Source organism: Haliotis rufescens, unplaced genomic scaffold, assembly GCF_023055435.1.
Source record: "Haliotis rufescens isolate VD_foot unplaced genomic scaffold, xgHalRufe1.0.p SCAF_20, whole genome shotgun sequence".
NCBI classification, from domain to species: domain Eukaryota; kingdom Metazoa; phylum Mollusca; class Gastropoda; order Lepetellida; family Haliotidae; genus Haliotis; species Haliotis rufescens.
The window spans coordinates 18,693,722-18,710,077 of NW_025963891.1; the positions used below are offsets into that span (position 1 = coordinate 18,693,722).

Below are 16,356 nucleotides of genomic sequence, written 5' to 3' on the forward strand. Positions count from 1 at the left end.
AATTACATTGTCTCTACAGCGCCAGGACCTAATCCACCAACGGAGCCAGCCTGGCACCTTGCCTTATCCCCCTGTGAGCAGGTGCCCCTTAGGTTCAGCCTGGACTCTGTGTCTCCGTCCACAGATATTACAGCGATACATCTAGCCGCAATCTCAATAGGTCCGATAATTGTATGTCCACGGCCATGGCCTAATCCTATCGCAGCCTGATTACCCACTATTAAGGCATTAGTGCTTGCAGGAAACGAAAACTGGCACAACTCGTCAATTACACAAATCGTCAATAGTTTTTCACCACCGTATTCAAACTTTTAAGCCCTCGATTTAGATTGTTTGGAAAATGTAAACTATTTCCCTTTTTTCAGAGTAATTTTTTCAAATTTTGTTGACCTAGTTTTCAAGAAAAACTGAAATGATTTAGAGTCAGAAATTCTAGATTCGCAAGTTTCTTTATCTACTGATTCCGCCTGTGATTGCACCACAATGACATATGCTGGAATTAAAGGCTTATCAAAAGGCAATATTTTCAGACACGCAGCTGAATGCCGAATAGAAACTTATGAAAATATATTCTTTAAACTGAGTTATGTCATAAAGGGTGTGTGTTGCTTGAAATAAATCAAAACCGGAGAGTTTTAATTTCCAAATGCCCATTGAGTAACAAATTTCCTGAAAAGCAGTGCAACTCATTTCTTTTCCTGTTTATACTTATCATTATTTTTTTTCAGCTGAGTTTTTAAGATTCATACTTTCAAGCACAAAAAATTACAGGCAAACACAATATATGATTCCAGAGAACAGGGTGAAACCTATAAAAGTTTAAAAAAACATTTATTGTTATGAAATATGCTCTATTTACCCAGCAAAGAAATAGAATAGAATATTTTTACAGATCTGTCAGCTAAGATACATCACTGGAATGTAAAACTATTGTGCCTGATCAATGTTTTTCCCATTTATTCCCAAATGGGAAAATGATGAATGTAGATTCAGATGATAAAAAAAACCCCAGTAAAATGACGCCAAGTGCGCAGTTTGGGAAACTTCAGGCCAAAAGGTGCATTTTTAAAGTTTTTCATCCATACTTGTAAAGAACTCAGAATTAACAACAAATAACTATGACAAGAAGACATCAAGATCTTATCGAAAACTTTGATCACTTTGTATTAATTGTTTTGCCATTTTGCCAAAATATTTGGGCTTAAGAAATCTCTGTAGCACTCGCCAGTTGGCACAAACAACGCTAATTCATCAGAGCCGTCTAACCCTCCTTGCCTCCTGTTTTGGGAGCTAAATTTGACAGAATATGGACACATGGCCACTTTCTGAAATTTATAATGTCATGTAACTCAAAATAAAATACTTGCTGAAACATTGAGAAATGACTTTTCCATTAGCTTGATCCTCCTAATTGAGTTAATGGGAGAGGGTAGTATTGGCTCTGGCTGAACCGGCATTAGGTGGAAAACATTCATCAACAACCAAGCCTTTGATCTTGTAACCTTGTTTACATCATCGTGTTATGTAATGGGACTGCGGACATGACAAACACTATCAGTGTCGGGAGGGGGAGATTGGGAAGACTATCACCAATAATGGCAGTCCCTGACTTGGACAAATACAGGAAACAATTACCCAAAAGTGGGACTATTGGTGTCCAGAGGAACTTCATCCTGGTCTTGGCAGGATCTGCAGGATTTGAGTACTTCTAATTCCTCAGAATGTGTTCCCCACAGACATCATTATACTTCTTCCCGGTTACGGAACATCCAAGAAACGTTTAACATAATTATGAGGTTCTGAAAGGGATCATGGTTTGACATGGGTACTACTCAGCTAGTCATCTCAGCTAGTTAATGACTTGAGAATATTTACAAGGACAAGTACTTGTCTCCTTAATTAACAGTAGTTACAAGTACTTGAAGCAGTCTAAACTGAACTGTGCTGGTTGGACTAAAAGAAACTCAAGGTGTCTTTCCTTTACAAATTGACCTGTGTAGCGTTAGAAATTGGCACTAGTCCCATAGTCCTTGCCAAACTGCCCAATAGTTAAAGTATCAAAAGGACTAGTAAAAATTTGCCATTTTTAAGGGTTTTGCTATATGTCATCATTATGAGGACTAGCAGATTAAAAGTGTTAGTTTCTACCACTGCCGTGAAGATCCGGGGTAGAATTGGTCTTCACCAACCCATGCTTATCGTAAAAGTCGATTATGCTTGTCGTAAGAGGCGACTAACGGGATCGGGTGGTCAGGATCACAGTGACTTGGTTGATGCATGTCATGGTATCCCAATTGCGTGGATCGATGCTGATGATGTCAATCACTGGATTGCCTGGTCCAGACTCGATTATTTACAGACCGCCGTCATATAGCTTGAATATTGCTGAGTGCAGCGTTAAACAACAAACAAACAAACAAATCCTTTACAAATTAGGCATGAGATTTTGATGAATTTGCAAACCAGTGTCAGTTATATGTACTAATCATGTTTTACAAAGAAACTACAATTAGAGTGCAGCGTTGACTGTTATTTGTACATTTAAAAAAAATAAAATAAAATAATTTAATATCCAGATTATCTCTCTGATTTTAAGCTACAAATAGTTACAAAATCACTGATGCTGCAAAAAGCAACATTCCCTCACTCACTCATTCTGAAATTTGCTAATCACACAAACAGAAATACCTTTAACCTAGCCAGTGTATAACATGTAGCACTTTCACCTGTGTTGTATTCTTTATCTGATTTTGTTATAAAGAATCGAAGGTGACAGTATTTGTAAACATGGCTGAAATGATACAGTGTTCCCCTAAACCACTATGATATACCTTGTCAAGATACAACACAGCTCTACCTTCTGTGAAATGGAATGTGTCTAGATGCTTTCCTGATAAAATAACAATTGTATCACATTACAAGCTCACATTTATTACCTCTAAAGATTAAGACAGCCCTATCAAAGGATGTTAGTGCTATCAGAAAAGGATATAAAGTTACGGTGACTTTACGAAAAAAGGTTACAAGATTTGGCAAAGCCAATTACACGAAGCAGCAAATTATCTTTAGATGCAAAATACATCACGAAAACATACTTCATATATTAGAGTGCATATTAATTCTTTCTTCTAAATCTGACAAAAATAAAGTCATAGAAATACATCAAAAGGTCAGGTGACAAGTTTAAAATACCTACACATATATTTTCTCTCAACTAAAACACATTACCATTGTTAATAGACCACATTCAAACAAAATGACACATTTATTTCAGAAAAGGTACCCAAGTGTAACCACACACAATGCCCCTGGTGAGGCTGACAGCAGTTGGTATTCGTCTGAATGAGCCAAAAATGAGATTTTCTCCACCTTGAATGTACATTTCTGGTGTCAAGGCTAAACTTGTATATGAAACTTGCTGTATATTTCGAGTGACAGTCAACTGGGTACACCATCAGTCACTGAGTACAGCTAGACTGTCCTGTGGAGGCGGTGCCTGCAGACACATTTAAACACTCTCAACTTGTCTGTCATACAGACTCCAAAACAGAAGCTCTAAAAACTTCCCATGTACGTTTAGCTTTATTCAGTTTCAGGCTTAAAATGAAGAGATTTTTTACCTCCTTCTTTATGTGGTTGTTTGTTGTTTAACGCCGCACTCAGCAATATTCAAGCTATATGGCGGCGGTTTGTAAATAATCGAGTCTGGACCAGACAATCCAGTGATTGACATGATGAGCATCGATCCACGCAATTGGGATACGATGACATGCATCAACCAAGTCAGCGAGCCTGACCAACTGATCCCGTTAGTTGCCTCTTGCGACAAGCATAGTCTCCTTTTATGGCAACTATGGGTTGCTGAAGACCTATTCTACCCTGGACCTTCTATATGTGGGATGACTTGGTCATATTTTCTGTTGTATGTCTGAGATATGTTAGAATCATAGGTGAGGGTGAGGGTGAGTGAGTATGGCTTTACTCGGCTTTAAGTAATATTCCAGCAATATCACGGCGGGGGACTCCAGAAATGGGCTTCACACATTGTACCCATGTCGGGAATCGAACCCGGGTCTTTGGCGTGACGAGTGAACGCTTTAACCATTAGGCTACCCGACGGCCCATCTGTACTGAAAGTTCCCTGACAGAATCAACATTCTTATCACAAGAGTCAACTCTTTCAACAGCCAACAGTAGGCCAACAATAAAATGCAAGAGATGTTCATTTCAGAGTTTTCTTTAAAAGGATTAACACGTGTATATTCTGGATTTGCCCTCTGACCAGGTAAGAGACTCAGCACTAATGTAAATGTTGCCAAAATGAAAATAATAAAAAAATATGCATGATTCTAGAGCCATTTTCGGTATTTCATAATCGTATTGGGATATACGTATTCATAAGTACCATTTTCGTTGAATAAGCGCCCATGGCGAAATTTGCTAATATATTGGCTAGCGAACAATCCCAATTAGCACCCCTTTTGTTTGATCAATGTACACAAGACTTATTACCATGAAATTTATCTTTCAACTCTGTTTGTTTTTTTCACAAAAAATAATTTTCTAATAAGAGACCCCTATTTCTAATTTTGAGAGCACCCTGGGCACTTATTACGTCGAATATGGTATTTCAAATCGTGGTATACCCGTAATACTGTGCTCCTCTGTAATTCAAACAGACTCTTAGAGTATTATAAAAATCAGACTTAGCATTGTCTTTCATGACAGACAGTAAGACAACACTAGCCACAAGTAAGTATGACCTCCTAAACATCAATACAGCCTTACATGAATCGATACATGGGTAGACATCATATCAGCAGATACAATTGGTGATGCAGAGATAGATCACTGAATCATGACATCCTAACAGGATATGGTGGGCCGTCTGGAATGCTCCTAGAAGATAGGAGTGATGGGAGGAGGGGAGAGGTTATCTTAGAAAGCTAGAGGTTTTGGTTGAAGAATAACAGTAGAAGGTTTGGTGGACAGACTGAAGTTAGTGGTTAGTTTGGTTTGTTGTTTAACGCCGCACTCAGCAATTTTCCAGCTATATGGCCGCGGTCTGTAAATAATCAAGTCTGGACCAGACAATCCAGTCATTGATATCATGAGCATCGATCCATGCAATTGGGATCGATGACATGTATCAACCAAGTCAGCGAGCATTGTCACCTTTTACGGCAAGCATGGGTTGCTGAAGACCTATTCTACCCCGGAATCTTCACGGGTCCGGAAGTTAGTGAGGAAGGTTGAACATCACTTTTAATAATGTTCCAACAATATCATGGCAGGACTGAAGTGATTTAAAAGAGGCACTTTGACCAGCGTTTCAGTTATATCATGGCCTGGCAGTAGAAAGTGGGAGGAGAATGCCAATACAAACCAATGAGGTATGGGACCCATGAAAATCCGGGCTAGAACTGGTCTCAAGCAATCCATGCTTGTCGTAAAAGGTGACTATGCTTGTTGTAAGACACGACTAACGGGATTGGATGGTCAGTATCGGATGGTCAGGCTCGCTGACTTGGTTGATGCAAGTCAGCATATCCAAATTGCGTAGATCAATGCTCAAGATGTCAATCACTGGATTGTCTGATCATGACTATTGGTTAGACACAGCAGGAATATTTCTGAGTGCAGTGTTAAACAACAAACAAACAAACAATGAGCTATGGTGCTGAAAGATTACCGATCACAACAGAAGTGAACGTGGGATTTAAACCAACAGCCAGTACTTCCAGGGATGGCAATGAGTGACACCACCTTAGACAACTGGAGAACCATGCGCCCCAAGAAGGAAGGCGGTGAAGGACTGACAGTTAAAGAATTGAGAGTTTTCAGACATGAGGCCGAAAACACCTGTAATGAAGAACTTGCGTGGTGGAACTGTTTTTTAGGTTGGGAGCTGAGAAGATGGCTGAGAAAGTGAAATGGGAGTTTTATTGTTTTATCATTGGAAAAGAAAAACTCTTAAGACATGGATAGAGATCTGAGGGGTGTGGTAGGCTTGTCCTATAGTTCAAGACACACTGTAGTAGTGGTTCCACAGTCCATAAACCCTCTAACTATACATTATACACTCTGTTTGGTTGTTTTGTGCCATACTCAGCAATATTCCAGCTATTATGGCGGTCTGTAAATAATTGAGTCTGGACCAGACAATCCAGTGATGGACACCATGAGTATCGATCCACACAATTGGGATACGATGATATGCATCAACCAAGTCAGCGAGCCTGACCACCTGATCCCGTTAGTCGCCTCTTACGACAAGCATAGTCACCTTTTACAGCAAGCATGGGTTGCTGAAGACCTATTCTAACATTCCTGTCCTGTCCGGTCATATCCTGTCCTGTCTGGTCATTTCCTGTCATGTCCGGTCATTTCCTGTCCTGCACAGCCAAGAACCATGCTTAAACAGTCCTGGATTGCAGACTCCAAGCAAGACTGAAGCATTTCCAACATGCAAAGCCATTTTCCTGCCAACATTATTACACTGTGTTGACAAATACTCTTGTCACAGTACATCTTTGATCACATTTTTCAGAATGCCATTCTGCCACAAGGACATACCACACAGCAAACATCACCCCAACTGTGTATCTGGACCAGAACGCAGCCTCTTTAACAGAAACAATCAGCGTACACGCATCACCCAAATATGTATGCCATTGTGTTGGTCCCATTATCCTTGTGCGTCAGGGCCAATCAAGAGGGAACAGTTATCATTAGCTGGAGCCATTAGTCAGACAGAAATAATAAACCAAGGAATATCTGCCATTCCGTAGTGCCAGAATTCCGGCCAATTGTATCAATAAGCTGGGCAGGACTACAAAAAACACAGAGATCAAAGACTACTGTCTTCTATTGGTTATCATAACAGTTGTGGCTCTTGCTCTCACATCTAATATGGTAGTCACTGTCAGGTAACCTGAACCCTCTACAAAGTGCAGATGGACACTGTTAGTCTGATACTCTCAGCAGTACCATCAGAACAGAGCTGTTAGCATTACCATCAGAACAGAGCTGTTAGCATTACCATCAGAACAGAGCTGTTAGCATTACTGGCAGAACAGAGCTGTTAGCATTACTGGCAGAACAGAGCTGTTAGCATTACCATCAGAACAGAGCTGTTAGCATTACTGGCAGAACAGAGCTGTTAGCATTAGCATCAGAACAGAGCTGTTAGCATTACTGGCAGAACAGAGCTGTTAGCATTACTGGCAGAACAGAGCTGTTAGCATTACCGGCAGAACAGAGCTGTTAGCATTACCGGCAGAACAGAGCTGTTAGCATTACCGGCAGAACAGAGCTGTTAGCATTACCGGCAGAACAGAGCTGTTAGCATTACCGGCAGAACAGAGCTGTTAGCATTACCGGCAGAACAGAGCTGTTAGCATTACTGGCAGAACAGAGCTGTTAGCATTACTGGCAGAACAGAGCTGTTAGCATTACCATCAGAACAGAGCTGTTAGCATTACTGGCAGAACAGAGCTGTTAGCATTACTGGCAGAACAGAGCTGTTAGCATTACCATCAGAACAGAGCTGTTAGCATTACCGGCAGAACAGAGCTGTTAGCATTACCATCAGAACAGAGCTGTTAGCATTACTGGCAGAACAGAGCTGTTAGCATTACTGGCAGAACAGAGCTGTTAGCATTACCATCAGAACAGAGCTGTTAGCATTACTGGCAGAACAGAGCTGTTAGCATTACTGGCAGAACAGAGCTGTTAGCATTACCATCAGAACAGAGCTGTTAGCATTACCGGCAGAACAGAGCTGTTAGCATTACCATCAGAACAGAGCTGTTAGCATTACTGGCAGAACAGAGCTGTTAGCATTACTGGCAGAACAGAGCTGTTAGCATTACCATCAGAACAGAGCTGTTAGCATTACCGGCAGAACAGAGCTGTTAGCATTACCATCAGAACAGAGCTGTTAGCATTACCGGCAGAACAGAGCTGTTAGCATTACCGGCAGAACAGAGCTGTTAGCATTACCGGCAGAACAGAGCTGTTAGCATTACTGGCAGAACAGAGCTGTTAGCATAACTGGCAGAACAGAGCTGTTAGCATTACCATCAGAACAGAGCTGTTAGCATTACTGGCAGAACAGAGCTGTTAGCATTACTGGCAGAACAGAGCTGTTAGCATTACCATCAGAACAGAGCTGTTAGCATTACCGGCAGAACAGAGCTGTTAGCATTACCATCAGAACAGAGCTGTTAGCATTACTGGCAGAACAGAGCTGTTAGCATTACTGGCAGAACAGAGCTGTTAGCATAACTGGCAGAACAGAGCTGTTAGCATTACCATCAGAACAGAGCTGTTAGCATTACTGGCAGAACAGAGCTGTTAGCATTACTGGCAGAACAGAGCTGTTAGCATTACCATCAGAACAGAGCTGTTAGCATTACCGGCAGAACAGAGCTGTTAGCATTACTGGCAGAACAGAGCTGTTAGCATAACTGGCAGAACAGAGCTGTTAGCATTACCGGCAGAACAGAGCTGTTAGCATAACTGGCAGAACAGAGCTGTTAGCATTACCATCAGAACAGAGCTGTTAGCATTACTGGCAGAACAGAGCTGTTAGCATTACTGGCAGAACAGAGCTGTTAGCATTACCATCAGAACAGAGCTGTTAGCATTACCGGCAGAACAGAGCTGTTAGCATTACTGGCAGAACAGAGCTGTTAGCATAACTGGCAGAACAGAGCTGTTAGCATTACCGGCAGAACAGAGCTGTTAGCATTACCAGCAGAACAGAGCTGTTAGCATTACTGGCAGAACAGAGCTGTTAGCATTACCATCAGAACAGAGCTGTTAGCATTACCGGCAGAACAGAGCTGTTAGCATTACCGGCAGAACAGAGCTGTTAGCATTACTGGCAGAACAGAGCTGTTAGCATTACTGGCAGAACAGAGCTGTTAGCATTACTGGCAGAACAGAGCTGTTAGCATTACCAGCAGAACAGAGCTGTTAGCATTACCAGCAGAACAGAGCTGTTAGCATTACCAGCAGAACAGGGAACAATACAAGCTGTTAGCATTACTGACAGAACAGAGGTGTTAGCATTACCGGCAGAACAGAGCTGTTAGCATTACCGGCAGAACAGGGAACAATACAAGCTGTTGGCTTTACTGACAGATATGAGCTGTTAGCTTTACTGGCAGAACAAGGAACAATACAAGCTGTTAGCTTTACTGGCAGAACAAGGAACAATACAAGCCACACTGAAGAAACTCGTCACAATATAAGCTTCAGGCAAACCTAGCAGAACAGCTCACAATATGATCTGCTAACAATACTAGAACAGCCACTGCAATGTGCCACATTATTATTCAAAGGCAGTCAGTCTATATTCAGAATACTACAACATGTTATCGTCCCTATGTATCCACAAACATCTCGGGTCGTCTTACTCCTGGTCCAACTGCAGCTACCGTAACACTCATGGTGGTGTTTCTTCAAGCTTGAGTTCACACGTCACTGACTCCAGCAGGGTGTCGCCCACTCAAAGGTAGAGCAACACTACCTTTTATAAGCCGGCTATTCTTCCCGACAAGACCCGTGGAATATCTGGCTATGTTATGTCCACCTCACATCATCTGGTAGAGCTTTCATAGAGCAGTGTTTATTTACCAACGTAAATTGCCCATACCCATCTCCGCCCAGTTATTATACAAAGGTAAGAATGCATTATGCATGACAGTAACAGTCTCAAATATATATCACATCTTTTTAGCCGAGAGGTGGGTAGAGAATGATACAGTGCCTGCTTGTTGTTCATGCTTTCTCTTTCCTAGTAACATATTCTCAAATAATGACCTTACGCAGCATCTCTGATACCATAATACATCAATACTTTCAAAATAAATCAACACTTTTTGTTTTAGCAATAATTTTAGCAATTACAAAACAAGAGAAAAATTAAACATTTAAAAATTCTGTTGATAAATCCTTTTCCAAACAAATAAAAATAAGCTTGAAAATACAAGAAATGTCACTATCTCCTCCCAAACAAAATGTACATTAATTTCTCCGAAAGGTGAATTTTTTTTCACCTATGTGCCCAAAGCAACACTTTTTAAACCTTACAGGTTACTTGTACTGGATGAGAGGATTACATTAATGGCGACTGTCTCTCTGCACGAATTAGCCCACAGGGGGTTTCAGTGAAGCAGCTCCTGGCTTGCAGGGGCTATCTGGAGAGTGAAGAGTGCTTATACATGTGTTTATTAACTGGATTCCCCTTTCACTTTGTTCTCTAGTGGATAATGGAGACTTAATCTCTCTGATACAACCCTTCGGGCCTGTGGATTCAATTTTACCTGTCCTCCGCGATGCTCTGTTGCCATTACAAACCCTACATAATAGATTAGCTCATTCATTGTGGCTCCATGATAGCTATTTACTTAACTGAGTGACTTTTCTTTCAGCATCTCGAGTGTTCATGTTCACAGGTCAAAATGACTTATGGTGTAATGTTCTAGGAATCATGATTTTATAGTTCATTTCAAAGGATGAATGGATAAATACTTTCATTGTTGTACAAACGAACGTCACAAAAACATGACAAAATACACATTGAATTTTTTATCGTAACTTCCTGGGGATGGGCTTTGTTCCACAACGAGATCGTAGCGCTACGACTGTCATAAGTCTGTGTTAAAGTATGGGAGTTAGGATCTTTTAGTGCTACGATCACTTTGTGTAAAAGGGCCCTGGTTGACTATATTCACATGTAGATCGACTGCATGTATCATATTCACCCTGCTCCAATAAACACCACTGACAAACTTTAAGACTAATCTTTATAAGCAACAACAGAAGTTCCCAGTAAGTCCGAAAATTTAGATGACACTGACCATTTTCTTGTTATTATACATCTTTTAACACAAAATCCAGCTGTGTAACTACTTGGTGAAAAATTAAATGATATACTGGCTTGGTATTTCTATTTCTGACACATACTGTGAAAATAACAATAGAATAACAACATGTCTGAGAGTTATTCTCATGGTACAATAGTGGCTACAGATATTTTTCTTTCTATCTTTGTGCTAAAAACTTAACAAAGTAATGATGTGGGACAGTGTTTGTTGAAGCACCGTGAGGGGATAGGAGAAAGGTAAAATTTATGTCAATGTGCTTTTTCCAGATCACTGGAATATCATGCAAGAAAATCACAAACTTGTTACCATGGCAACAGAAAAAAATATAAATTCTAAAAATCTCTAAATAGCAAAAGGCACCAGTTGACAACCTCATGTTTGTGTAGGTGAAGTTTTATGAAAGAATACCTATTAGTTTCAGAGATATGGTATGGGCAAACACACTATGAACAGAGTCAAACTTGTGGCAATGGAAACGGAAAAAAACAAAAAATTCTAAAAATAGCAAAAGGCATCACTTCACCCCCTGATTAAAACATGAACCAGGTTTGGATGAAAAATCGTGAATAGTTTTTTAGCTCTGCTCCAGAAACAACATCTACCTCATTTTCAGCTAAGTCAAACTTGTTTCCATGAAAAAAAACAAAAAAAAATTCACCAAAGCATTAAGCATTCAAACTAAATTTGTTCTCTCTGTCCTATCTCTGACATTGGTTTTAGTAAGCACCTCACATTATCAATTTTCTGAACACCCAGGGTGCCTATGACAGTGAGATCTGTGAATATGGTGACTAACTCTCAAAACACAACACATACCCTGTGTCATGTGTAGACAAAGATCAGGGACATAAATCACGTTGGAAGTATTAGCACCTGCTTAAATTTCTAACAGCAGTTCGTAGACGGACGCTCGGTGAAAGGAGTGTCCTTACACATCATAGGGAATAAAGTAGGATTTATGACTCTGCGAATATTTTGATTACAAAAAACATGTTTGCTGGACTTGCCGGAACACCTGAAGGAAATGTGTTGTGGGGGAAAAAACAACTGACTTGTCCTTTTGTGGCAGTGTGGGTGTCATCCCACAGATGACATCCTTACCTTGTCAGCTTGCTGACGGGGTTCACCTCCTGGGCTAGGTAGGCAAGGCATCCGACAACCTCGGTTCAGAAGGTCCATGGTTCGAATCCTACCATGGGACTCAGATATTTATGACCGCTACACTTCCATTTTATTGAATATTTTGAAGCAGTGACTGCAAAAATATACTGTCTGTCAAAAAGAATAAAAAAATCCAAATATATATTGTGACATTTGTGTGTGTGTGTGTGTGTGTGTGTGTGTGTGTGTGTGTGTGTGTGTGTGTGTGTGTGTGTGTGTATATATATATATATATAAACACACACACAAAAGTCATGATCATGTTCTTATTTACCAATTTTTAAATTTTAAATACAAAATATTTGATGACAGGCTTAAGATGTTCTAAAATTCTAAAAAACTTATAATTAAAGGAAAACAATCTTCAAACAGAACTTTCATTTACCATATTTTTTAAACCTGGAATACAGTATCAGTGTTGTAACATGTCATATCACATTCTCTACATTAGCAGAAACATCTCTTATGGGATCCTGGAATCATGAATTTACCTCCCCCAGTGTACGCTTCCTTGTCAGTGTATCAAGTTGCCATGTTGTACTGCTAAATACACTTCTAGAGCAAGGGTTTTTGTACACTGCACATAAACTTTATATACATTTCTTACAGCTTTTTTCTGTTTGTTTTCATACTTTGAACCATGTTTGAACAATCTCAAGATCATCTCTTGTGAAATAATAATAATGACTATTATAACTGGCACAACCTTTAACAATTTACGTTAAATTTTCTGCCTTAAATAAACCCTTGATCCATGATTAGGAAACCATTACAAATAGTCATAGCCTGACTTGAGTGAGTGAGTTGGGTTTAACACCACTTTTAACATTATTCCAGTTATATCACGGCGTGTCAGCTTAATGTGGGAGGAAAGCCCGAAGTGATGCGGGTCTCAGACGTACCACTTCGGTGAAACCCACGAGCACGGGTATGGTGCTGACAAACCTGGAAACATAATCGGGGCAAACTGGGATTCGAACCCACAATCATAGGTTTCAGGCGTGCCCAAGGGACGCAACTCTGCACAGCGAATCGCTGTGCCTCAGACAACTGGGCCACCCGTGCCCCCTAACCTGACTTGAACAAAACACAAACCCACTTAACCAGTAAGGATCCAGCAAAAAAGACAGAAATTGAACTAAAACAGCATCAATCCGATGATGTTAAGCAAATGTTATCAAATTCTCCCAAGCATGACACATACATATTCAAATATCTCAACATGTGTGAAATCACATGAAATCACAATTATACCCGACATACAAAAAATGTGTGAAAATACACATGTAAAACAAATGCAATCCCATTGGCAAAACCCATCCTCCAAGGTGACATGATACACGCAGCCATATGAAGGGCCCTGGTGACAGATGTGAAAATAGCTTCTATGTGTTGAAATGTCTGCCTATGGCTTACAAGATCTGTGACCCTGAACAAGTTAATGTGTAGACTTTAGAACTATCAATCTCACTCACAGGTTTGCATCATGGGGTTGAGGGGGTTGGGGGGTGGTGGGGGTGGGGGATGGGGAAGGAGGTGGGGGTGGGGGACCTTTGCGTGGCCAGTTAACTATGGGGAGGTGTATCAGGTGGTTGAAGTCCTGCTCCTCACTGGAGAGCCTGCTATCATTGGTCTATCTGTGACACACTCAATACCTCTCAACCAGTCAACCACAAGAGACAGTGCTTATAGGCTGAAGGTAAAACTAGTAATTTCTTTGTTTTGATATCAAGTTCAGGGGAGGTTTAAGAAATTGTAGAGAAAATTACATAATAAATTCAAAAGGATTCAATGGAACAGCCCTAAGGAAGAATCAGGCTTCCAACAGACACTGTTATTTCTGACTGTTTCCTTCCAAGAAAACAGAGATTGAAAGAGGTATGGTGGCTATGGTCCCTTCAGTTATGGTATGAATTATGCACTGTAGATTATATTATTAACAAGTAGTAAAACTACCTTAACATCTGGAATTTATAGACTCCATGTCCGCGTCGTCAACACATTCATGTTGTTGTTGTTGTTGTTTAACGCTGCACTCAGCTACATTCCAGCTATATGACGGCGGTCTGTTAATAATCGAGTCTGGACCAGACAATGAAGTCATTGACATCATGAGCATCAATGCACACAACTTGGATACGATGACATGCATCAACCGAGTCAGCAAGCTGGACCACCCGATCCCGTTAGTCGCCTCTTACGACAAGCATAGTCGCCTTTTACGCCAAGCAGGTTGCTGAAGACCTATTCTAACCCGGATCTTCACAGGTCCAACACATACATGTACAGATATTGAGTTTAATCCCAGAGAAAAATGTCTTCTTCTTATTTTCACTTGGGTTGAATTTTTGAAAATTGAAGTATGGTCTGTCAGCTTTTATCTGCATTTTGAAGGATGTAAGTAGCAGGAGCTGGGATTTTTTCCAAAGACTGATGCTAGCACTACAAGAAGTGTAAGTCTATGTTAAAGTGTAGGAGTTTGGACAGTTGCAGTGCCTTGATTGCTTGTGGAACATAATCTAAGGATCACAGCATCTAACATCACTTGAAGACACAGCCATCAAATACATCAATCAATTTAAAAATAGCATGGCACTTATAGCCAACTGAAATGATTGTGGTACATGTCAGTTGAAATCCTTAATCTGTTCAACCATATATCAAAGATACTATACATAAAATATTTGAACAAAATGGATGTATTCCTACACCTTTGCATCAATCCATTATAACGAAAAATTATACTGTATTATTACCCATACCGGTATCACACAATACTGAACCATCCATACCGATATCACACAATTCTGTACCACCTGACATACCGATATCACACAATACTGTACCAACTGACATACCGATATCACACAATACTGAACCACCTGACATACCGATATCACACAATACTGTACCAACTGACATACCAATATCACACAATACTGTACCAACTGACATACCGATATCACACAATACTGAACCACCTGACATACCGATATCACACAATACTGTACCAACTGACATACTGATATCACACAATACTGTACCAACTGACATACCGATATCACACAATACTGTACCAACTGACACACCAATATCACAGTTCTGCACCATCTGACATACCGATATCACACAATACTGTACCAACTGACATACCAATATCACACAATACTGTACCAACTGACATACCAATATCACACAATACTGTACCAACTGACACACCAATATCACAGTTCTGCACCATCTGACATACCGATATCACACAATACTGTACCAACTGACATACTGATATCACACAATACTGTACCAACTGACATACCGATATCACACAATACAGTACCAACTGACATACCGATATCACACAATACTGTACTAACTGACATACTAATATCACAGTTCTGCACCATCTGACATACCAATATCACACAATACTGTACCAACTGACATAATGATATCACAGTTCTGTACCACCAGACATACCGATATCACACAATACTGTACCAACTGACATACCGATATCACACAATACAGTACCACCTGACATACCAATATCACACAATACTGTACCAACTGACATACCAATATCACAGTTCTGTACCACCTGACATACCGATATCACACAATACTGTACCAACTGACATACCAATATCACAGTTCTGCACCATCTGACATACCGACATCACACAATACTGCACCATCTGACATACCGACATCACACAATACTACACCATCTGACATACCATTATCACACAATACAGTACCAACTGACATACCGATATCACACAATACTGTACCAACTGACATACTGATATCACACAATACTGTACCAACTGACATACCAATATCACACAATACAGTACCAACTGACATACCGATATCACACAATACTGTACTAACTGACATACTAATATCACAGTTCTGCACCATCTGACATACCAATATCACACAATACTGTACCAACTGACATAATGATATCACAGTTCTGTACCACCTGACATATCGATATCACACAATACTGTACCAACTGACATACCAATATCACAGTTCTGCACCATCTGACATACCGACATCACACAATACTGCACCATCTGACATACCGACATCACACAATACTGCACCATCTGACATACCGATATCACACAATACAGTACCAACTGACATACCGATATCACACAATACTGTACCAACTGACATACCAATATCACAGTTCTGCACCATCTGACATACCGATATCACACAATACTGTACCAACTGACATACCAATATCACAGTTCTGTACCATCTGACATACCGATATCAC

At 40.2% G+C, this 16,356-nt stretch overlaps 2 protein-coding genes across 3 annotated transcripts in view; one reads left to right on the forward strand and one right to left on the reverse strand.

The window, feature by feature from the left end:
- The window catches only part of LOC124133022, a 228,303-nt gene that overhangs the window by 52,160 nt on the left and 159,787 nt on the right, over window positions 1-16,356 (reverse strand). The gene's annotated exons all lie outside the window — the stretch shown is intronic.
- The window catches only part of LOC124133041 (BTB/POZ domain-containing protein 17-like), a 33,250-nt gene continuing 26,561 nt past the window's right edge, over window positions 9,668-16,356 (forward strand). Inside the window, exon 1 of the mRNA XM_048400916.1 lies at window positions 9,668-9,691. The gene's annotated coding sequence lies outside the window, so the exon portion shown is untranslated. The remainder of the gene's footprint in view (window positions 9,692-16,356) is intronic.